The sequence below is a fragment of the Durio zibethinus genome, chromosome 21, assembly GCF_047325235.1.
Source record: "Durio zibethinus cultivar Kanyao isolate XHJ-2024 chromosome 21, ASM4732523v1, whole genome shotgun sequence".
Lineage (NCBI taxonomy): Eukaryota > Viridiplantae > Streptophyta > Magnoliopsida > Malvales > Malvaceae > Durio > Durio zibethinus.
In genome coordinates this window covers 14,893,250-14,919,910 of record NC_143182.1, presented here as the reverse complement: position 1 = coordinate 14,919,910, position 26,661 = coordinate 14,893,250, and the positions used below count along the sequence as shown (strand labels likewise).

The following is a 26,661-nucleotide window of genomic DNA, read 5'->3' as shown; positions in this document are numbered from 1 at the left end:
ACAGATTAATATAAGCCTTAGCTTCACAATTCACATTTAAAGGTAAAAAAAAAAAAAGAAGTCTGGGCGCTAGTTAAGAATAAGACCATTGAGAAAACAATAATTCATACATGTAAATACTTTTAGTTCTTGAGGTATTTTTGGAATATTCTTAGCAAAACCATCCTCATATATTAGTTGTTCTTAACAATAAGAGGCCAAAGAACCATTTCAGTTTAGTTAGGAAAAATGTGTTTATTCACCACCACAAACTTCCCACTAAAGATAGATAGAAATAAGTTTTAAGGAATGGAGAACAAATAAAAAAATGAGAGGAATAAAAGGAAACCAAGAATTATCACATCAAAACTCTATGACTATAGATATTGGAAGTATATGGCTCAAAGCATTTATTATTTCCAAGAATATGGCTAGTTGAAACAATAGGCATAGGTGCTTACAAAAGTGAATTTTTTATTCTATTTTTAGCTATCATATCCCTAAAAGCATTTCAATTCCACTGATCTAAAAGAGTAACACCCTACGTCTAGCTAAAAAATACCCTACAATTTAACAGGAAACTCAATGGTGAGTAAAATAAATAAGCAAGATATGAGCATTTAAGACATTGTAATCACATTAAATAACTAAAATCCAAAATACTTACATGCATTTCAAAAAAATTATGAAAATCACCTACTTTACTCACAAAACTTCGATTTTATGTCTCATAAGGGCATTCTTTCTTAGCTATATCAGAAGAAGCTTTCAGAGCATGGTAGTATATGGTCTCAAATAATTCCTTGTTCAGCTATTGAGCTTGAAATTCTAAACTAGTAAACATTGAGACAAAACTAATTTAGATTAAAAAACTATACCAAATCAATGTATTTGTAATCAAATATACCTCAGGCAAATCAAAGGTCATGCCAAGTAAGATGAATTTGTTTGCAAGTCCCAAAACTCCAATGCCAATGGGTTTATGACATAAATTTGATCTTTTGGCAGTTTCAATAGGGTAGTAATAAACATCAATTATTTTGTCATGATTTCTTGTAATAATTTCAATAACTTGTCCCAACATCCTAAGAAATGGAAAACACAATCATTATTAATAATATTAATAGAGACATCATGTAACAATACAACGAGATCCATTCCATCACAAAGATAAGCTAGATGGATGGGACTCTATCTTGCAATAAATGGATGAGTTAATTTGCATGGTAAAGAACCAAATCTCTACCAGATTGTTGAATCAAAATATCTATTCTGAGAATTGAAATTCAAAACATAAATAAAATCACTTATTTTCAAAGAAGAACAGAGCAATCTCATTTAGGATTTTCACTTAGAGATTATTTCCTCTAAGATCAATGATTGAATAAGGCATAAACTTTATCAATCTCAATTCAAATTCATCTATATTCATGCATAACAAAACATAAGTTTAGGCCCTACTTGTTTAAATAATTCTTTTAAAGCATAATATAAGAACAGTTTAAGAAAAAATAGTTATTTTTCTAACAAACTTATTACTTATTATTTCTATCAAACATCCTATTAAAATTATTTTTAACAAATCAAATAGAAGCAGGAGATTAAAAAAAAAAAGACATAGCTTATATTTCAAATAGAAAATGGATAAAAAATACACAATGAGAAGGTATTTAATATTTACTAATAAAGATTTAAGTTTACTAGGACAAATCACTATTGCACTATCTAATTATTTAAATAAATGTAAAAAGCTAATATTATTGAAAATGACTTTATTTCCAATGAAACTTTATTTGCAATGAAAAAATAGAAAGTTTACTTCCTTGTTTTTTTTCCTTCATTTTGCTAACATTAAAAGAAAACCAACCTACTTCTTTAGCTTTTCTTGAAGCCAAATTGATGTCATGGAATCCAATTTTTATAACACACTCCATTTCAAAACCCCCTACCTTCTTCTTCCTTTCAATATCAAATAAAATCATCAAAACAAAATTAAAAATAAAAAAATCTAACCTTTATACCATATAATGACAAAGCAATAAATATCCATCAACCCTTTTCTCTCCTAATACATTAAAAACTGAAAACTTAGACTTGAAAACTTAAGAAAAGGAACATACTTTGGTAAGCATTTTGGGTATCTTTCTTGAAGAGTGAAACTTGAAGAAAAAGAAAAACCAAAGAGAACTTAGAAAATAAAAAAGGGATTTGAGGGGAGAAAATTAGTACTCACGGCCAAATGTGGGATCAAATCCAAAAATTGTTAATAAATAAATCAATTAAACAATTAAAAACTAAAATGAAGCTTAAATAAATAAATAAATTGAGAGAATGAGAATAGAAAAATTACCTTAATTATGACAAAAAATAAGGAATAAAGACAGAAAAAAGAGAAAAAATTGTTGTAAGCCAATGGATCTATGGAAGACTTTAAAAGCTGCACATATTTGGTTATTGAGGAAAGCAAACTGTGAAGCATCTCCATGCATATATGGAATCTTCCTTTTGTTCTCTCATTTTTCTCTCCATGTTTTCTCCCCTCTATCAATTACCCTTCTAATTATTTTTAAATACAATGATTATGTGTATAATAAATTGAGAAGCAAAGAAGTAAGGAATAACTTTTATAGAATGTTATAGATAAATAAGATCAAAAGGGGAAAAAGTAAAAAGATTAGTGAATACCTTTAATCTTGTAATATCCATGTAACTATGCTAATGGTGTCTAGATGGCAATCAACTTGAAAAATGTTTTAAACGTTAATTATATAAATAATGAGAATTACTTTATATAATCAACATAAAATAATAAATTAATTAAATTTTACACTATTACATATTTAATATTTGTCATAGCAAGATAAAGAGTTTAGAGATTGGTTCTAATAGTTTTAAAAATTGAAAAAATATGGAAATTGAAAAAAAACCTAGACTTAAGTTACTTGAATACAAAGAGTTCAAAAAGCAGTACTTGATCACATGGATACAAAAATATTCAAAAGCACTTAAAAATCCTGTATATATGAGAAATTATAAAAAAAATAGATAAATTAAGAAACTACTAAGTGTAATAATACTATACCAACATCATTTATACTATGAACAAATGCATATTAAGTGGCTGAAGCTTGAGATATAAAATACAAAATATTCAAAAGCACTTAAAAATCCTGTCTTCATATATGAGAAATTATAAAAAAATAGATAAATTAAGAAACTACTAAGTGTTATTATACTATACGAACATCATTTATACTATGAACAAATGCATACTAAGTGGCTGAAGCTTGAGATATAAAATTCACTTATTTGAAGCATTTAAGTATTGGTAAAATTGAGAGGTTGATTGATGATGAGTTGGGTTAAGGGTTCAAGTTGCAAAAGCAACCTTTTCATGATAAAAAATATTCAGGTTCTTTAAGCCATGAGAGTTGAGGTTATTTGTATTCATATGATCAACTTCATATGAGAAACAAAAGAGAAGTATTTATATTCTTAAAAATATATATTTCTTTGAAACATCAGTGTAAAACATTTCTTTTAGAAAATGAATTAAATTTATAAAGCCATATGAAACTAAAGCCATATTAATATAAAAAAAATGAACATAACTTCATCAAGATTTTACGATAAAATTTGCAAATTGACAAGATCAATGATAAAACTTCTCCATCATCTTCATATTTAAAAAAAAAAAATTGTCATTCATAGGGCAAGTTATTAAACATAAGTCAGAAATATAAATGTAAATTAATCCAACATGGTAAAACTAAAACACTATCTAAGGATCCTAAGATCTATAACATGCCATTACAATTAGACGACAAAAAAAAAAGAAAACCAAAAGTAATTTTATTAAGTATAATAAAATATCAAATGTAAGAATTAGCCCTCAAGTTTTTCTTTTAGTTCTTGTTTTTGGTCTTGTTCTTAACTTTCTTCTGCTTTCTAAAATTAAGATTCGACAACTTTCTCATGAGAGGGAGTAAGAACACCAAGATCAATAAAATTAAACAACAAAGGTTATATACTATTACCACAAGCTAAATAATAGGCCAATAAAAGAAAAATAATAGGGTGGGATTACCTAAAAGGCTGGAAACAAAGATGATGCTAACATTTTTTATGGTGGACAGCAACAATAACAGTAAACTTTAGTGAAGAGAGTTTTGAAAAATTTTGGCTAATAGGAGGACGTATAAAAACAAAAATTCCTCTATCTCTTTTTACTTAGGTAGGAGTTTCACTAGTAAAAAAAAAAAAAGAAATGAAAGAAAATTTACTCTTTTTAAAATGGTTGTGATAAAGTGATTTACAATTGCTTTGCAAGAGTTTTAAGGGCTACCAATTTTTTGCCTATAAGCTTCTTAATCAAGAAACTTCTCTTTTTATTTTCAAAAAGAACAATCCAAACAAAAAATTTCTAAAAAAAATGAAAAAGTAAGTAGGATATAAAGAAATATTTTGAAGGTCCCATTTGGGGATAAATTAGAGAGGTAGTCACATTTTGGAGTAAAACATGTTAGGAGGGGTTTCACATTCTGCTTTCTCATTTTTTAGATTCAAACCAAAGCTATGTTGTTCTTGTTTAGTCATAAAGCCTTCAGAAGCTTCTTTTAAAATAATTCAACTAACCTATATGACTTTTTCAGTCCCACATATCAAATCTTTTTGCATAATTAACCTTAAAAACAATTCTGCTTTCGTCATTATTATTATTATTATTATTATTATTATTATGTAGTGGGATTTTCATAATGTTTGGGGGGTTAAAACAATTGGAATAAGTGTCTAAGTTAAAATTTGAGATTACTAAATTATGGATGTTTCAAATTTAAATTTTAAAATTGATAAGATGAAATTTATAAGATGAAATATATAACTAAACATTAATAATCTATAAAAGGAGCAATGGCAACAACTCACTATAAAATTGAAGATCATATGAACATACCTCTTAATCTAATATAGTTTAGAAATTTGATAGCTCAAATGCACTAACAACACTGCAAATTAACTTTAAGTAAAAGAGGAAAAGTTTTTTGTTGATGATGTTTTTCGATGCTTAGTTAGAAGAAAGTTGGTTGGAGGTTGAAGGTGAAAGAATTTGGACTTGTAGTTAGAGAACACAATCAAGGGACATCAAAATTGGTTCTTTGGGACACATTCCAATACTCAAGTTAGTAAAAATGTCTCTATGGTGGACAACAATAATAATAATAAACTTTGACCGTGAGAGTTTTGAGAAATTTTGGCTAAGAAGAGGATGTTTAAAAAAATAATTCTTCTATCTTTTTTTTACCTAGGTAGGAGTTTCATTTAAAAAAAAAGGAATGAAAGCAAATTTAGTCTTTTTGAAATGGTTGTGATAGAGTGATCTATAATTGTTTTGCAAAACTTTTAAAGGCTACCAATTTTTTGCCCATAACTTTTTTAATCGAGAAACTTTTATTTTTATTTTCAAAAAGAATAATCTAAACAAAAAATTTCTAAAAAAAAAAAAGTAAGTAGGATATAAAGAAATACTTTAAAGGTCCCATTCAAGGATAAAATAGAGAGATAGTCACCTCTAGAGTAAAACATGTTATGAGGGTTTCACATTTTGCTTTCTCATTTTTTAGATTCAAACCAAAGATATGTTGTTCATGTTTAGTCATAAAGCCTCCAAAAGCTTCTTTTAAATTAATTCAACTAACCTTAATGACATTTTCAGCCATATCAAATCTCTTTCCATAATTAACCTTACAAACCATTGTGCTTCCATCATTACCTTTCAAATCATAATTTAACCCAAAGCCAATTTGTTTTAAAATTACAGCACAAGGATTGCTTTAATATAATGTTATAGATTTGCTAAACTTGGGGATCATTGTTTTTCAAATATATACACTACTATAGACATTCCCTATTATAGACACTCCCTTTTAATGTTGTTTTTTTAATATATGCACTACTATAAACACTCCTCATTATTATTTTTACAATGATTTAATGATTGTGTTAATTTCTTTATCCAAATCAAAATTGAAACTTACTTATTTGATTTTATGTAGTGGGGTTTTCATAATGTTTGGGGGGTTAAAATGCTTGGAATAGGTGTCCGAGTTAAAATTTGAGATTACTAAATTAAAGATAATTTGAATTTAAATTTTAAAACCAATAAGATGAAATTTATAAGATGAAATACATAAGTCAACATTAATAATCTATAAAAGGAGCAATGTCAGTAACTCTCTATGAAATTGAAGATCATATGAGTATACTTTTTAATCTAATATAGTTTAGAAATTTGATAGCTCAATGCACTGACGACATTGCAAATTAGCTTCAAATAAGAGTAAAATTTTTTTATTGATGATGCTTTTGGATGTTTAGTTGAAAAAAATGTTGGTTGGAGGTTGAAGGTGAGGGAATTTGGACTTGCAGTCAGAAAACACAATCAAAGGAAGCCAAAATTGGTTTTTCAAGACACATTCCAATATTCAAGTCAGTAACAAATGTCTATAGGTTTGGTGAGGTAGAAGGTTAAGAGCACAAAGAAGGCATTAAAAAGAGGGAATGCTTGAGTCGTATGTATTTAGAACTTTTTTTTTACTTTATATATGAGACAAAAGGTGATCACTTACCTGAGCCATTAATAGTTGATGGTGAGTCTATATAGAGCTCGATGAGGGTTTACGTGGGTGGTTACAAATTGTGTCAAATGATCTTAGGCAACATGGGTTGCATTTAATGGTCCCAAACAAGTTGGAGGTCAAGTATTTAGTTTTAAAGTGAAGCCTTGATAGAATGTCAGTGGAGGTGTTGAGCAAACTAGTTCTATGGTGAAGGATCCGATGTCGACCTTTACTGGTGGTGATGTGGCAGTTGGGTGTGTTGTGGCTAGGTGGCCAAGAGAATTAATCTTGTTGATTAAGTAAATAGATATAATAATTATTGGTATTTGCCCTTCAAGCCAAATCATATTTTGGCTAAAATATTGTCATATTTGTAGTACTTTGATATTATTTATCTTATAAAAGTCTTATTTATTTATTATTGAGCTTGTATACATATATTTTAATGTTGATGTTTCTATTATAAAGTTTTCAGATTATAAATAAAGCATTGCAAGCGAATCACAATGAGATTGCAATTATAAGATCATCATTGCCTAAAAGCTATATGTTTAAAATTGTTTCTACTCAATACTTTATCAATAAGAGGATGTTGACAAAAGTTGTTAAGACTAGCACTAGTTATGCTCTTGCTAATGAAGTAAGCAATCGATCTCATAGGTTGAAGTTTGGATAAATTTAAGCTAACATATGTGTGCTTGTTACAAGAACAAGCTCATTCAAAATGACTTGATATGAAAATGCTATATTGTAGTTCATGTAGTGTCTATAGCTACATTATCATGTGATAGTTATAAAACTGATCCTTTGACTTGAGATTATTTATAATCTTATATGATAAATGTTATACTTTGACCTTACTTTACTTATGATTCTAATTAAGAGTGCTCAAGTCAAGTATTGTTGGGTATAACATAAGGCATATGTAGATGCATGAAATAATCAAGATGGGATTCATCACCTTATGTGATCAAGAGAGTATCTCAGCTAGTCTTGATTGAATTAATTGAGAAATCTTTAGCCAAAGTGAAATAGGAGTTTAGAATTATTTTAAAGCTTATTTGTGAGTTAATGTCAAGGACAAGACTTAACATGGTTGATTAGGATTGAGTAAACACTAAACCATAATTCATTTTCAAACAGAGATACTATGTGATTAAAGGATATTAATTATACACTAAGACCATTTATGGATAGGTTGTTAAGCCATATTGACTTTTTTTTAGCAATTAGGGGTGATGGCAATGAAGCTAGCATTGATTATGATCTATAAATATAAGATTGGCTAATTGGAGAATTGGTGATGGAGACAAAAAGTTTGTTTCATCCTTAGCCAACTACTACAACTTACATTGCTTATGTTTATTACCAACATGCTAAAGAGCCAAATGGGTCACACACACAATAGGATGATTGTGAAAGATGAAAATTGGGACAAATTAAGTTAGACTTAATTTGATCTTAGTATGACCAAAAATAGAGGAAATAAAAACAAGAGAAATAGTTTTTCTTGTTTAGTACATTCGGCTAGCTTAGGGTTAACTATGAAAATTTGCATTCCAAGCATTAAACCTAATGTGCCAAGTGCTTCCCTTTTAAAAGGAACATTAAGCCTCATTTTTTGTAACTAAGTATCTCGATAAGAAACAAGAAAAACTAAGAGAAAAAAGTTTCACTCATGAAAATACAAGAGGTCTTGCAAATATTACCAACATGAGTATGGCTTTGAGTTGTATCAGACCTTAGAGAAGGTCATAAGAGTTCATGTGAATCACCATTATAGGCTGCACACTTAGGTAGCTTTTTGGCTTGGAATGCTTGTATATATATGCTATTTGTATAATCTTATTGATTGATCTTGACTTTAGAGAATTAAAATTTGAAAAATCCTACTGCTTTAGCTTTGTATAATGATGTGTAATTCCCTTCAAGTGTTATTAAAGCCTTGTCAATATAAATTATACAAATTAGAAGTTTGTTTGGTTATTCATGATATTAAAACTGTTTTGATTATAATCTGTTATTGTGATGTAGAGGAGGAAAAATTAAAATTTTCCATATATTTTTTTGTTTGGATTCCTTTAGAATATCAAAGCATGATAGCTTAAGATGATTAGGTTTGGATTTTATGATTCATGGATATTGTTTGCATGCTTAATGAATTTTTTGTTTGCAATCTATCCATATTAGGAAAATTTTGCTGTAGTGATATTACAAAAATTTTTTCTCACTCTAGAGACATTATTTGGCTATGGAATTTTAACACATGAAAATAGACATATTGATGATCATTGTGTAACAAATTTACAATTTTTTAAGTTGATTTGGTTATTCAAAAGTTGATGACAAAGTTCAGCCCAAAAATTTGCTAGTGGCAGCTGGGCATGTATTATATATGCAAATTATGCATGGTTATCCTAATATGATTATGGTAATTGGTTTTCTTGATGCAGCTGGTGTTTTTCAAAGTTAAGAGACTTTAAAAACTTGCTAAGATTTTAATGAATATCTTCTTGGTAATCAATATTGGGAATCTTAGAAAACTTGTTCACTAAGATTTCAAGATTTGCTTTATTGATTATTAGGTTTAGTGGATTGTTTTTATAAAAGTCAAAGTAATTGTTACTTGTGATTCAAGAATCATAACCAAAGGCATAAGAAAGAATGGGAAAGAGTTTAGAACTCTTGGATAGTGGCTAGTAGGAGTGGCATTGCAAAAGATGGCCAAAACTACCTAGTTTCCATAAAAAGTACCCTAGCCACAATTTGCTTTCTTTCTTGCATGGTTTTCAGCCAAGCCTTAGATTAGTGCTATTTTTGTTGAATTTGGATTCTTAAATAGTTTGGGTTTGAGAAATAAGATTTCATATAAAATCTAAATTGATTTGGACTTTCTAAATTGTTTAGAACTTCTAATTAGCAAGAAACTATTTCACTACAACACCTAGTTGGACTAGGAAAATCTTAATGCATGTAATTTGACTTGATTTTAATTGATTGGCATTCCTAAATCATTTAGATGATGTCAAAAATTTTACATTAAAATTCAAGTGAAATAATAATTCCTTAATTTTTTAGGAAATTATAATTGCAAATTACATGTTCTTAAGATAATAGTTAGATGTATTTGACCATGTTAGCTAAACATGTCTTTGCCTTGCATCACACTGAGTTGGATTGATGATTGAAATAGGATATTGATTTTGATGCAAAGAATAGATGTGCAAGATCAGGAATTTAAATTAAACATGATGATTATTGTAGTATGCATGTTAATTATAAGATAAATATCATGTATGCTATATTGATTTATTGTTATACATGCTAGAATTTATATGTGATAAACAGCATGTATAATTATGAGATGCATGATAAGATTACATGTATTGGATATATGATGAATTTTTATGCATGCTTAATAAGACCTGTGATGAATCAAAAATCTCTCATGAAAAATATTAAGTCTTGATACTTTCTATTAATATAAACAACTGAACTTTCTACTAGTGGGGTTGGTTGAGACAAAACTCAAGGCACTTATTATTCAAAACAAGGTTGTGTTATGGTTAATGGGTCTTACTTAACTATCATTGTATTATCCAGATGTGAAAAACTTGATCATATAATGATAGAGACAATGATTGGGTGAATCACGTAAGATTTAATTAGACAAGGAGTTGTCACCTAATTAATCTATGACTCACATGGGTTTGTGATTGATAAGCAAGTTATCTACCAAATTTTCTTATCATGACTTGTTGAGGAAAACCTTAAGGTTATGATAAACTAAATAGGATCCTAACCTACTAAAAAAATATGATTTTTTTGATTTGATAGTAAGGGCTATTGATTTGATTAAAATAGTGAAAGCAAGCAATATATAGATTTGGACCTTATCTATATTGGTATTGAATAATATGACTAATAGTTGTTCAATTTTTTAGGTTACAAATGAGTAATAACTTGTTGCTTCATAGCATACTTGATGTTAACAAGCTCACAAGGCTAACTTCAATGATTGCTACTGCAATCTGAAGCTTGTCCTAAGACAAGAGAAAATACTTTATATTCTTGATGAACTGATTTCATTGGAACTAGATGCTAGTGCTAACGATATAGTGTAGAGGATTTATGAAACCCATAAAGAACATACTGATCAATTCATATGTATCATGGTGGTTAGCATGACCTTTGAGTTGTAAAGGCAATATGAGAATATGGATGCTCCAATAGTCATTTTTTACTTTGATCAAAGTGCATTGTTTTGAGATGATCAACTGGATTGAGAAACTTGGACAATTAGGATTTGTGATGGATCATGAGTTAAGTAATGACTCGATCTTGTCATCTCTTTTGAGTAGTTTTTCACAAATTGTATTGAACTTTAATATGCATTAGATAGAAGTAACATTACCACAATTAATGAATATGCTTGATACTACTAAAAAGTTCATTAAGAATCAAAAGCATGAGGCTCTTCTAGTTTCTTTATCCAAGGCTAAAAATAAGTCAACCAAAAAGAAGAAAAGTTTATATGAAATGGGGTACAAGCAAGGTTATCAAGCTTGCTCAACCAAAAAGAAGAAAAGTTGATATGAAATGGGGTATAAGCAAGGCTATCAAGCTTGCTAGCAACATTAAGAATGACAAAGGTGCATATTACCGTTATGGTAAGGAAGGTTATTGGAAGAGGAATTGTAAGCTTTACTTGGTAAGCTTGAAAGAGAAAAGGTCTAAAGAAACTTCTACTTCAGGTATGTTTATGATTGAGATCAATCTATTTCTTCTTAACACATCTTTTTGGGTATTGGATACCGAATGTGGTTTTCACTTATATAATGACATATAGAGACTAAAGAAGAGTAGATACCTAAAAAATGGAGAGGTGTCCTTGCATGTTAGAAATGACGTAAGTGTTGTTACTTATGCCATGAGGACTTATTATTTACCTTTACCTTTTGGTTTAGTTTTAGAACTAAAAGATTGTTATTATGTTCCTATCATAACTCAAAACATCATTTTAGTTTCTTATTTAAGTATGAATGATGGATACTCATTTAATATTAAAGCCAATTGTTATTCTTTTTTTTTAAATGATGTGTTTTATGGCATGGGAATGTATGATAATGGCTTATACATTCTTAGATTAAACAATGATGTTCTTAATATAAATGTCAAGAAAGCTAAACTAGATAAACTGAATCAATCTTAGTTGTGGCATTGTAGGCTTGGTCACATCAATGAAACAAGAATCACAAAGGTACATAAACAAGGATACTTTAATCTTTTTTATTATAAATCATATGGAACTTGTGAATTATGTTTGCTTGCAAAGATTACCAAATCACATTTTATTGGAAAAGGAGAAAAAGCTAGTGTGGTTCTTGGACTAATACATAAGGATGTATGTGGCCCAATGAACATAAATGGTATAGAAAGATACTCCTATTTCATTACATTTCATTACATTCATTAATGATCATACAAGATATGGTTGTGTATTTAATGAAACACAAGTTTGAATCCTTTGAAAAGTTCAAAGAATTTAGAATGGAGGTTGAAAAAATTTTTGATAAAAGTATCATGACACTTAGATTGATTGAGGTGGTGAATACTTAAGCCATAAATTTCTAGGTTATTTAAAAGAGAATGAGATTTTCTCACAATGGACTCCACCTGGAACACTGCAACATAATGAAGTTTTTGAGAAGAGAAATAGAACCTTGTTGACATGATTCGATCTATGATGAGTAATTCAAATCTTCTCATATCCTTTTGGGATTATGTACTTGAAACAACCGCTTATCTTTTAAATATAGTTCCATCTAAATCCGTTGACAAAACATCATATAAGATGTGGAAAGGTAAAAGACCTAACTTGTCACACAGAAAAATTTAAGGATATGATGCTTATGTAAAACATGCACAAGTCAAAAAGCTTGGAGCTAGATTGGTTAAGTGTAAATTTTTTGGATATCCAAAAGAGACTATTGGATATTATTTCTATAACTTTGAGCAATAAAATGTGTTTGCCTTTATACATGATGTCTTTTGCAAAAAATAGTTTATCCTTGAAGAGAACAGTAGGAGTAAAATAAAACTTGATGAAGTTCAAGAAACACAATTTGACATGTGAATGGAACTTAAGCTAATGGCTAGGGCATCAAATACACAACTGAAAACTCAAAGTACATAAAAACTTCATAGGTCAAGTAAAACTTACCACACTTTTAAGAGATATAGTTTTTTATGGGCAAGGATGAGTTGATCATAGATGATGGTTTTACTACTTATCAAAAAGCAATTTTGGACATTGATTCTAAGAAATAACATGAAGCCATGAAGTCTGAAACAGAATCCATGTATGTAAACCAAGTATGGACTTCGGTTGAATTGCACAAAAGGACAAAACCCATAAGGTGCAAGTGGGTTTTCACGAAAAAAACCAACATGGATGGCATTGTACAAATGTACAAAGTCAAACGAGTTGCAATAAAAAACAAGAAGTTGATTTTGATGAAACTTTTTCACCAATTGCCATGTTAAAATCTATTAGCATTTTGCTTGCGATTGTTGCATACCACGACTATGAGATATGGAAAATGGATGTCAAAATAGTATTCCTTAATGGAAATTTACAAGAGGATGTGTACACGACACAACCCGAAGGTTTGGAATCGAAAAAAATTGTTGACATGGTGTGTAAGCTTCAAAGGTCTATCTATAGACTTAAACAAGCATTAAGGAGTTAGAATATACATTTTGATGAAGCAATTATAAAATTTAGATTCATAAAAGAATTACATGAATGTTGTGTATACAAGAATACAAGTGAGAGTGCAATTGTTTTCATAGTGCTATATGTGGATGACATATTGCTTATAGGAAATGATAAGCATGCTAGAATCTACCAAGATTTGGTTATCAAAGAAGTTCTCCATGAAAGATTTAAGAGAAGCAACATATATATTGGGAATAAGAATTTATAGAGATAGATAAAAAAGGTTGCTTATTCTCTTACAATCCAAATATATAGACAAAGTGTTAAAAAAGTTTAGCATAGAAAAATCTAAAAGAAGATTCTTGCCATTGTTGCATGGCATAAATCTTTTCAAAAATGTGTCTTAAGACACAAATTGAGAAAGATAGCATGAAATAGGTTCCATATGTTTCGGTAATTGGATCCATTATGTATGCAATACTATGCACAAAAACTGTTATCTCGTATGCTTTAAGCATAGCAAGTAGATATCAAGCAAATCTAGGTGAATATCACTGAAAGGCTGAAAAAATAATCCTTAAGTACTTAAGAAGAATTAAGGATGTATTTCATATATATAATAGAGCCGACCTACTTGTTAAGGGCTATTATGATGCAAGGTTTCAATCTGACAAGGATGATAACAACTTTTGAAGTGGCTATGTTTTTAATTTGAATGGTGGAATAGTGAGTTGGAAAAGTTTCAAGTAAAGTACAATACAAATTCTACAATTGAAGCCAAATACATCTCTATATTTGAGGCTGCAAAAGAGGTTATTTGGATCAAGTCCTAGCATTTTTTATCCAATAACAATTTATTGTGACAACAATGGAGCTACCGTTCAAGCTAAAAAACCAAGGTCTGATCAAATATGTAAATATGTATTGAGGTAATATCATCTTATTAGAAACTTTGTTTTAAGAGGTGATGTTAAAATTGAACGAGTACCTATTGAGGATAACATTATTGATCTTCTTACTAAAGCAATGTCATAGTAGAAATATGATAAACATGCAATCAAATATGGTATTAGATTCATGATTGATTGGCTTTAGTGCAAGTGAAAAATTATTGGTATTTGCCCTTCAAGTTAAATCATATTTTGGCTAAGACACTATCATATTTGTAATACTTTGATATTCGATATCTTATAAAGGTCTTATTTCTTTATCATTGAGCTTATGTACATATATTTTAATGTTGATGCTTATATGATAAAGTATTTATAATAAATAAAGCTTTGTAAGGGAATTATAATGAGATTGCAATTATGAGATCATCGTTGCATGAAAGCTATATGTTCAAAAATTATTCTTAGTTTATGCTTTATCAATAAGAGGACATTGACAAAAGTTGTTGAGACTAGCACATGTTTGTGCTCTTGCTTAAGAAGCAAAGAATCAATCTTATAGGTTGAAGTTTGAAAAAATTTAACCTAATATGTGGGTGCTTGTTATAAGAATAAGTTCGTTGAATAAGACCCGATATGAGAATACTATATGGCAGCTTACATAGTGTTTATCACTACTTTCTCATGTAATAGTTATATAAGTGATCCTTTGACTTGAGATTATTTATGATCTTATATGATAAATGTTATACTTTGACTTTATTTATGTTCTAACCAAGAATACTCTAGTTAAGTATTGTTAGGAATAACATGAGGCATATGAAGATGCATGAAGTAATCAAGATATGATTAATTACCTTATGTGATCAAGAAAGTATCTTAATTAGTTTTGATTGAATTAAGTTTAAAAATCTTTGGTTATAGTGAAATAATTTTAAAAGTATCTTAGAATTTTTTCAAAGCTCATTTGTGAGTTAATATCAAAGACAAGAGTTAACATAGTTAAACAAGATTGAGTAGATACTAAACCATACTCAATGTTCAAACTTAGATACTATGTGATGAAAGGATATTAATTATACACTAAGACCATTCACGGACTGGTCGTCAAGTCATATTAACTTTTTTTTAGCAATTGGGGGTGATGGCAATGAAGCTAATGTTGATCATGATCTACAAACATAAGATTGGCTAGTTGGAGAATTGGTTATGAAGAAAAAAAGTTTGTTTCATCCATATCTCATCCATATCTAAATACTAATGCTTACGATGCTTGTGTTTATTGCCAATATGCTAAAAAACCTAATGGGTCACACACAATAGGATGATTGTAAAATATTAAAATTGGGATAAATTAAATTGGACTTAATTTAATTTTGGTATGACCAAAACTAAAGGAAATAAAAACAAGATAAAGAGTTTTTTTTATTTGGTACATTCGGCTAGTATAAGGTTAATTGTGAAAGTTTGCATTCCAAACATTAAACCTATTGTGGCCGAATGTTTCCCTTATAAATGGAACATCAAGCAACCCCGTCTTATAACTAAGTATCTAGAGAAGAAACAAGAAAAACTAAGAGAAAAAAGTTTCACTTAAGAAAATACAAGGGGTCTTGCAAATACTTACTAGCTAGAGTATAGTTTTGAATTCTACCAAAATTTAGAGAAGGTTTTTTCACAAGAGTTCATTTGGATGACTATTAGGGGCTAAACACTTAGACAGCTGTTTTTGGCTTGGAATCTATTTAAAAGGTCAACAAATTGAACCAAAAATTTTTCGGCATTCAAGGTAACACTTTTAGCCAAAACTATGCATGCTTGTATATATATGTTGTTTTTATAATTTTCTTGATTAATCTTGGCATTAGAGAATTAAAATTTTTAAAATTTTGCTACTTTAACTCTATAAAATGATGCATAATTTCCTTCAAAAATTGGCCCCTAGGTCTAAGGAGGATTATAAAGTGACTGTCTTTAAATTGTTAAAAAGACTTTAGAAAATGTGCTTGGTAGGAAGGCAATCTTAAGTTAGCGAGCTATATTGGTGGGAAGTTCCAGCATGGCAAGAGGTGCTCTTTTGGCAAGCTGTGTTGATGACATGTCTTTGCAAGGTGAGGGGTACTTCTTTGACAAGTTGTGTTGATGACGTGCCGTTATAAGGTGAAAAGTGTTGTTTTGGCAAGTTGTGTGCTTTGTCAAGGCACAACAATAGGTGAGGACTTAGGAAAATTTTGATGTGAAATACTAATTGACTAGAATGAACACGCATAGGTGTAGCACATTTGATGAGGTAGTCTAGGCCACACACCTATGTTTTTGAATGTTACAGCTTTTTAAGACATGTGGTGTAATGGAGTTTAAGAGTGGTTAGATGTAATTAATGTGTTTAAATTTTAAATTGAATCGATTTTTTAAGAGGGAATGGGTATGTCTTTTTTAAAAAATTGGGCAACCAAAAGGTTGGATTTAAAGGGGATTAATTTGGACCATTTTGTAATCGGTTGAAATGTTCCAAATTGATATCATTTCACTGGTGTTGTTCAATGTTGAAATGGTCCCAATTGTTACCATTTTACTCATGTTGTTTGGGTAGGTATAAATAGGAAAGTTAAAAAATTTTCAAAATTTCAAACTCACTTCTACAATTTGCTGTTAAGAATGGACTTTGTTGTTTGAGTGCCATTATGCCATTGATTGTCTTTCTATGTTATTGGAAAATTTTCTGTGGTAAGCAACTTTTTGATTGATATTTTTCATGTCATTTGTTGGTTTGTATGAGAAAAATGACACTAAAAAGAAGGATTGTCATTAAGAGTGCTAGTGATGCAAAGGTTTTAAGGTATTGGCTATAAACTGTGGTGGTTGAGGTGGGGGTGGAAGAAGAAAAGGTAAAGGAGATATGGCCCAAAGTAGAGGAGAAAGGGGCTAAGGTTGAGGTCATAAGGGCTAAGGGAGTCAAGGAAATAGAGGCTATCAAAGAGGTAAAGGCTCTCTTATTTGATGTTAATGCCACAGCTACCTATCATGACATATAAATCTGTAGACCTACCGCTAAAGATGGAAGAAAAGGAGTTGCCACCAATCTTTTTTGGTTAGGTGTGATTGGTCACCTAATTGAATCTAATCTGTAAAATAGATGTTAGATTTGGGAGTCGGTTACGCATGGAAAGGTTGTAGCACCCCTATAACGCCCATTCAAGGATGGTATCAGTTTTAATTTTAAATTATCCAAGCCTCGATCATTTTTATGATTTACCAAATAACTTAATATTGAAAATTAACCCTAAAATCGTCTCAATAGTTTGATAGCAATTTAGGATAATTTTCTCACCTTATGAGTATTTATGAATAGTGTCCCACTCTGAATAAGCTCTGTCGTCAGATTTATTAATTTTTATTCCCTAAAGAAAATAATGAACCTTTCAATTTTTTTTATTTTTTATTATTTTGAAAACATTATTTACAAAGATTTATTTTGAAGGATTTTTTTAAAAATAATTCTCTTTTTTTTCCCCTTTAAAAAAATAAAACAAAAAAGGTAAAAAAATGGATTAAAAAAATAAAATCAAATCAAAAAATAAAAATAAAAGAAAAAAGAAAAAACCTGCAATTGGGTCGGGTCGATACCAAGGTCAGCACGCTGATCTTGAGTCGGGTTCATGCGGATCCTAAGTGATCGAAACGACATTGGGTAGAGGCGGTATATAAGCCAAGCCCAACGTCTTTCTACTTCAAGGCCTCTTGCCATCTCTTTTCAGCCAATTTTTCCTATGCCTTCTCTTTAGAAAACCAATCAGCAAACTCAATTGAAAACTAAAAATCTCACCGACTTTTAGGGATGTCATCAAAAAATTCAATCAAAAGCTGAAAAACCTATCAGTTTTTGAAAAACACACCAGATTCTGGAAATCTTGCCAGAATCTCGTCGAAAACTTCAACTTTCACTGAAAAATACCATCGAAAAATTTAAAATTCTTTAAAAAACCCCAAAAAAATCCAAAACAATCTAGAAAAATTCCCAGATAGCTCTAAACCTTCCTCGAACCCTCTGCAACCTCAAATTCACCTTTTGAAACCCAAAATCACGCCAGAACTATGAATTAAACCCTGAATCCCAACTTCCAAATCCTAGAAACCCTTACTACCAAAATTCCTCCAAACTCTTTTTTCAAAAAATTTCTATGTGTTTCATAGTATTAGAATCTATCCAATTTATAGGCAATCCTAGGATCAACTTAAAGAAATGGACAGAATCAATCTCAAGCTTGAATCTTGGGATTGAATTCTATCTAGCATGATTTTTGGTCTAAAATTTCAGCAATTTGATTATGTGTTTGACCAAGGGATTCTAATCGCAAATCCATCCTTTGTGCACGTGTGTATTGGAACAGAAAAGGAAAGCAACAAAGAACAAAAAATGAATAATAATAATAATAATAATGATGATGATGATGATGATGATGATGATGATGATGATAATAATGATGATGATGATAATAATAATAATAATAATAATAATAATAATAATAATAATAATAATAATAATAATAATAATAATAATAATATGATAAGATAATACTAATGTACTATAATAATAACAATTAAAAAATTATTTAATCAGACCTAAGCACTAATGGGCCTAATCGGGCCTGGATGTCAATGGACCTAATCAGACCTAGATGTCAATGGGCTTAATCAGGCCCAGACATTGATTAGGCCTAATCGGGCCCGAAAACAAATGGGTGTCCGCAGCTACCCCTCTTTGCATATCTTTATCAAACAGAGATGTTGCAAAGACCTAGACACCCACTTTATTCGAGTCAATTCAGGAATGATCTATAAATCTGAAAAATAACCTAGACCGCACTAAAATTACATGATCGGGATGAAATCACGAATCAAGATGAAGTGACCAAGATCGATCGATGTCAAAAATAAATGATCAGGACAAAATATGGACTGAGCCAAGATCAAGGGACCAGGATGAAACCACAAGTCAAAATAAAGTGACTAAGATCGAGTCAAGGTCGAAAATAAATGGTCAAGATGAAACCATGAATCATGAGACCGAGACGAAACCACGAATCAAAATAAAGCGACTAAGATCGAGTTAAGGTCAAAAATAAATAATCGAGACAAAATCACGAATCATGTGACCGGCATGAAACCACGAGTCAAAATAAAGTGACTAGGATCAAGTTGAGGTTAGAAATAAATGATCATAATGAAACCATGAATCATGTGACTGAGACGAAGCCACAGTCAAAATAAAGCGACTAGGACTAAGTTGAGGTCGAAAATAAATGATCGAGATGAAATCACGAATCATATGACCTTGATAAAACCACGAATCAAAATAAAATGACCAGGATCGAGTCGAGGTCAGAAATAAATGATCGGGATGAAACCACGAATCATAACAAATGATTCAAAATATGCTAGGATTAAATAAGCGCATGTCCTATCTAGAATGTAAATGAAACATCAATTATGGTTCTAAGGCTCTGTATTTTTATTTTTGCACCTCCTTAGCAAAGAAACCATCCTTCTTTACTCTAAATATTTATCTTCACTACACATTTTAGTGAAGAAACCATCCTAAATGCATGTCTTTGACAAAGAAACCATTTTTCATTAGCCAGAATATTTATCTTTATCCCCAATAGGGCTATGGAAACTATTTTGCTCTTATTTGGAAGGAGCTCATCTTTAGTCTTTGTCTTCTTTAATCCTTCAAAGTAATCACAATTTCTTATGACTTCATTCAATTATTAACCATTGTCTCAATTTCAAAGTGGGGGATACAAATTATGCCTTTCTTTCATTCATGGCAAGGTATAAAGAAAAAGGATAAATATATTGGAAATGTATAAAACTAAGAGAGAACAATAAGTCGGTTTTCATTTATTTAGATAAGCAATAAATTATAAATGATGGTATAAAGATAAAAAAAAAAAAAGAGTATTCAGGATTGGTTATTTGGGGTAGTAATGCCCCAAAACAAATTATTAGATAACCATGACAACAAATCTTGAACCTCTTTCAAAAACTCAATCAAGATACGATGCCCTAACACTTCAAAGCTTTTTGAAATTCACTATTCCTGGCTTGCTTCCAAGTGATGTCATATTCTATTAACCCAAATTCAATTTACATTGCCTTTCAAGGTTTTCAATTCGAACCTTTTTATTTAGATCTAAGCCATTCTTTTAAGTTTTCAACTTGACCCTTTTTTCATTTTTTTTTTGTTTTTGTTTTCTTTTTGGTTCAAGCTACCCCTTCGGGTTTTCAACTTGAACTCTTCTTTTCTTTTCTTTTTTTTTTGAAATCAAGCAAAGTACTTCTTCACCGTATCAAAATTAATAGGACTAGAAAGTTCATCTCTATCCATTTTTGACAAAATTAAAGCTCCCCCCGAAAAGGCTCTTTTCACAAGATATGTCATTCTCAATTCGGGGTCCATTTCCCTCTATCATCATGCTGACTTAGAAGAATTCTTTTCAGTACCAACCTTCCCTCTCGAAACTGACGAGGCTTGACCATTTTGTCATGAGCTCTCATTATTCTCTTTTGGTATAATTGGCTATGGCACAGTGCCGTCAATCTCTTATCCTTAATAAAGTTCAATTGCTCATAGCATTTTTGAATCCAATCAGCTTCTTTTAATCTCACTTTCTTTAAGACTCTTAGCAATGGGATTTTTACTTCTACTGGCAATACGACTTCCATTCTATAAACTAAGGAAAAAAATTACCCTAATAGAGGAATGTACGAAAGTTTGATACACATGTTGAGCAAAAGCCAACTTCTTGTGCCAATCTTTGTATGTTTCAATCATCTTCTCTAGAATTCCTTTGATATTTTATTTGTAGCTTCTATTGCCCTATTCATTTTTAGGTGATATGGAGCTAAATTGTGGTGTTTGATCTTGAACTGAACACATACTTCTTGCATCATTTTGCTATTCAAATTCTTGACATTGTTTGAGATGATTCTTTCTAAGAGCTCATATCTGTAAATTGTTTATCTTGTGATGAATTTATAGACCACTGATCTAGTCACAGTTATGAAAGAGGCAACTTCAACCCATTTAGTGAAGTAATCAATCATCACAAAATGAATCTATTCCTATTTAAGGCCTTTGTGTGATGGGACCAATGACATCCATTCCCCACATAAAAAATGGCCAAGGTGGTGTTATAACATGTAAAGCACTGGGTGGAGCATAGATCTTATTAGCATAAATATGGCATTTGTGATATTTTTGAGCATAATCAATGCAATTTTTTTCCATTGTCATCCAATAATATCCAGCTCGCATGATTTGTCTTGCCATTATATGTCCATTTGCATGTGCTCCATATACACCGTTGTGAACTTTCTCAATAATCTTTATAGCTTCAGAGGCACTACACAGTGTAATAACACTTGGTCTTTGCCTTTTTTATATAAAATTTCTCTATCTAAAAAGAATTCCATAGCTAATCTTCGTAAGACTCTCTTGTCATTTTTTATCGCTAGATCCAGGTATTGTTGATTCCTTAGACATCGCATAATATCATGGTACCAAGGGCGACCATCCTCATCTTCTTCCAAGTTGGCATAATGTGCTGGCATGTCTTTGATATCTAATTTGATAGGTTGAATTTTAATAGTATCACCAATCTATACCATTACAGCAAGATAGCCAAGGCATTTGCAATCTGATTTTTTTCACAAGGTAAGTGTTCAAACTAGATTGCTTTGAATTGTTTACATAGCTCTAAGATGTACTTATGATAAAGAATAAGCTTTGAATCCCTTATTTCCCATTCACCTTTTAGTTGATAAATGACTAAAGTTGAATCCTCAAACATCTTTAATGTTTCAATTTTCTGTCCAAAGCAGCATGCAATCCTATAACACAAGCCTCATATTCAGCTACATTATTGGTGTAGTTGAAATTCAATCTTACCATAACAGGGTAATAATGTTCTATTAGAGATATTAAAATCGTTCCAATCTCATGTCTCATGGCATTAACGGCCCTATCAAAATGCATCCTTCATATCTCTTCATCATCTTCATTTTCTTCTAACTCTGAAATGGCCATCAGTTTTTCATCTGAAAAATTAAGCTATATGGGCTCATAATCATCAGTGGCCCTATCTGTCAAGAATTTAACGATGATACTTCTTTTGATTGCTTTTTGGTTCACATATACTATGTCATATTTCGAGAGCATCACTTGCCATCTTACGATTCTTCCTGATAGTGAAGGCTTCTCAAAGATGTATTTGATGGGATTCATTTTAGCTATGAGCCAAGTTGTATGGTAAAGCAAGTACTACTTGAGTCTTTTAGCTATCCAAGCCAAAACACAACACATTTTCTCTAGGGATGAATACTTGGACTCATACTCTATGAATTTCTTCCTCAAGTAATAAATAGCTTTTTTTTTCTTGTTAGATTCATCTTATTAGCCCAGCACACATCCTATTGAGCCCTCATGTACCATTACGTATAAAATCAATGGTTTTCCCAGAACAGAGGGTGCTAGTGTTTGATGGTTTGATAAGTACTGCTTAATTTTATTAAAGGCTTCTTGGTATTATTCATTACATTCCCCATGATTATTCTTCCGAAGGAGTTTGAAAATAGGGTCACATTTGAGAGTGAGTTGAGAAATGAATCGGGATATATAATTCAATCTGCCTAAGAAATCTCAAACCTCATTTTGTATGTTTGGTGGAGATAAATTCTAGATAGATCAGATTTTGTCGGATCCACTTCTATCTATTTTTCACTGACTATAAATCTTAATAACTTCTTCGACTTAGCTCTGAATGTACATTTAGCTAGATTCAGTTTGAGCTGAAACTTTCTCAACCTCTTAAATAATTTTTTGAGGTTAACCACATAGTCCTCTCTTTTTCAAGACTTGGTAATCATGTCATCCACATATACTTCAATCTTTTAGTGCATTATATCATGGAAGATGGTTATCATAGCTCTTTGATAAGTTGCCCTACCATTCTTTAATCCGAAAGGCATAACTTTGTAGTAGAGGGTTCCTCACATGATAATAAAAGTGATCTTTTTCATGTCATCTAGGGCTATTATTATTTGATTATAGCTAAAAAATCCATCCATGAAAGAGAATACTGAATGTCAGGCTGTATTATCCACTAAGGTATCAATGTGAGGTAGAGAAAAATTATCTTTAAGGCTAGCTCTATTCATATCTCTGTAGTCTACACACATTTGTACTTTTTTTATCTTTTTTAGGGACAGATACTATATTAACCACCCATTCAAGACACTTGACTACTTGCAAGAAGCCTGTATCAAATTTTTTTTAACTTTCTCTTTGAATTTCAACAGCATCTTTGATTTCATTCTTCTTAGTTTTTGCTACACCGATTTACATTCTGGCTTTAATGGTAGCCTATGCTCTACTATTTTAGTGTTAAATCCATACACATCTTGGTAGGACTAGGCAAATACATCCATAAACTCTTGGAGCAAATCATTTAACCGTTGCTGATCAACAACTGGGAGTGAAATGCCAATCTTGACCTCTTTTTTATTGTTAGAATCACCCAAATTGATCAATTCAATAATTTTTTAATGAGGCTCAATGAATTTATCTTCTTGTTCAAGCAGCCTTACTAAATCCAGAGACAAAGTATCTTTTTTTGAAGTCTCTAGTTTAATCTGCTTCTCTTTTTCTTTTTCCAAAGTTGTTAGAGTGTAACATTTTTCACTTCTAGTTATGCCTCCCACATCTGTTATATTGGTAATTTCAGATTTTGGCATATCTTTTTGCTGCCCTTAAGTTATCACCTCACTCTTATACTTCCAAGAAATTACCTTGTCATCTTTATAAGAAAATGGGCATGAAATTTTAAGAGCTACTGATTTGGGAACAAACTTATTCCCACCAGATTGTGGCTTCTCCTTGCAACGTATGGTGATAGGTTTTGGTACCCACTTGTCTGTCATGGTCACCCTAATGTTTTTAGAGGCTTCTGACTTTTTATGTACCTCTATATGGTAAGAGTCTATTAATTTTTGCACTTCTTGGTGAAATTATTGACATTTTTCAATAGAATGCCCTAGAGCTCTATTGTAATACTTACACCTTTAATTAGGGACATGTCTTCCCATGTAAGAGCATGAAGTTACTGGCTGTACTAGTCCTGCTTCATATAGGGCATCATACAACTGGCTAAATGGCATTTTAAGCTCCTATACTCTTTTTTTCATATGTTTTCCACCTACATCCAAAGTATTGACTATGTGACTGGGCAAGGGATTCCTACTGACATTGGGTGCTGAATTCCTACTAGTGTCAAAGCTTATCAATCTTTTTTTAATCAGACTTTGTACCCTATGCTTGAAAGGGACATAATTTTTAGTAGAATGTCCCATTACTCCAAAAATGATAGTCACAATAAGCATTGAAATCATACCATTTAGGATAAGGAGGTTCAAACTATTTAGTAGGGATAGGAGCAATTAGGTGGTCCTTGTGGAGTTTTTGATATAGTTTCATATAGCTTATGAGTATAGGATCAAAATTGGGTCTTTCCCTGGTTTGTGGTTTTTTGGTATTACTGGTAGTGTTGACTGAATGAGCATGAGACCTTGGTGAAGATGGGTAAGATGGTCGAGCAATTGGTTGGTAAGAAGATACAGAAGTATGGTTTACCATGTGGTGGTATATAGGGTAAGTAGGTCGAGAATAGTTTTGAATTGCTACCTTTCAAGACTCACAGCTTGAGTTTCACTCTCTTTTTTTTTGGGTGGTTTTTTGAAAGACTCACATCTTTCAAACTTACCATTTTTTATGGTATTTTATATGATCTCTCTCAAAATTACCATATCAGCAAAATTTTTAGTCACATTTTTTATCATCCTCTTATAATAGGGCGACTTTAGAGTGCTCACAAACAATACAATAATTTTTTTCTCTGTTAAAGGAGGTTGTACTTAGACAGCTACATCCCACCACCTTTGAGCATATTGCTTGAAGGATTCAAATGTCTTCTTTTCTATTGCTTACAGGAAAAGATGGTCAAGAGCCATGTTAATGATATGGCAATACTGATTAATGGAAGACCTGATCAAAACCTTTCATACCTTTATGCGAGTCCCATCTAATTGGACATGCCACCTTACTGTGGATCCAATTAAGCTATCTTGAAATACATACATAAGCAGCTTCTCATTACTAGCATGTGCTGCTCTTTTGTAATAGTACATGATGATATGTCTAATAAGACACTTAGAACTGTCATACTTCTCAAACTTTTATACTTTAAACTTGGGTGGCATCACCACGTCTGATACTAGAAAAAGTGCCATTATATCCATGGATCTATAAAAATCAATGCCCTTTACAGCTCGTAATCTTTCTTCCAACCTATTCATTACTTGATCAGTTTTAGAACTCTCTAAAGACAACTGTTTATAGCTTTCTTTCTCCTTCACTTCATCTGCCATAGGGAGCTGAATGGGTTCAGCTATCTTTTTAGCATAAACAGGATTGTCATAACTTTGAATGTTCTCATGACTGGGTGCATAAGTCATTCCCGGGTATTTGTATTTTGAAAAAGTTACCTGTTGAGGTTGGAATATTAGGGTAGTTTGAGTTTGTTGTGGATCAAAACTTGAAGGATATACTGATTCAGTAGCTTCCAGTGAGGCATCCTCCTTATTTCTTTTCCTCTATTTACCTTTTTCAGGGCTTTTAAAACCCTGCTTAATTTCTTTTTCAATGCCTTTTAAGCTTTTTCTATCTTTTCAAGGTGACTTACATTATCCTATTCCATCATTTTGGTTCTAGCCCGAGTATTGTATAGATGTGTAGCTATTCTTGCACCTTAGTATCATAATTAAGAATTCAATGATAATGTTATGATAATGAATGAATGAATGTGATGCAAATGCATGGAAATGACAAAAAAGAAAAAAAGAGAAAAGAAAAGAAAATATTTGCCCATTAAAAGAAATTCAACAAAAGAAAACTTTTATTTATTCCACAAAAGTCTATTTTACATCAAATCTAATATTGTTCCTCTATAGAAACACCTAACTTGCTCATACTGGTCTTTAGCCTCTTCAATGAAGTCTAACAGTTTTTGTCGATATCCTCTATTGGTTAACTAAAGTTCTCAGTGCCTCAGTCTTTTTTGCCATCTCACCTACTTTGATCATGGTCTTGCCTATCTGAGCTGTGAGGTGCTCTATGTATTTTTATCTTTCCAATCTTTCTCTTTTATCGCATCACACCTGATAGGATAACTCTCTGTGGCTTTTCATGAGGATTCTTACATGATTTTTTTGTTCACTCAACTTTGATATCAAAGTCAAAATGTAGTCTGAAAGCCATTGATTCTCCTACTCAACCTCTATAAAAGCATTTTTCATTTAGGCACACTTTCCTTCAATTCTTTATTCTCATGAGCCA

At 31.0% G+C, this 26,661-nt stretch overlaps 1 pseudogene; it reads right to left on the bottom strand.

Moving 5' to 3' along the window:
* On the bottom strand, positions 1-25,781 carry LOC149512935 (ribonucleoside-diphosphate reductase large subunit-like; annotated as a pseudogene).
* Between the last annotated feature and the right edge of the window lie 880 nt (positions 25,782-26,661).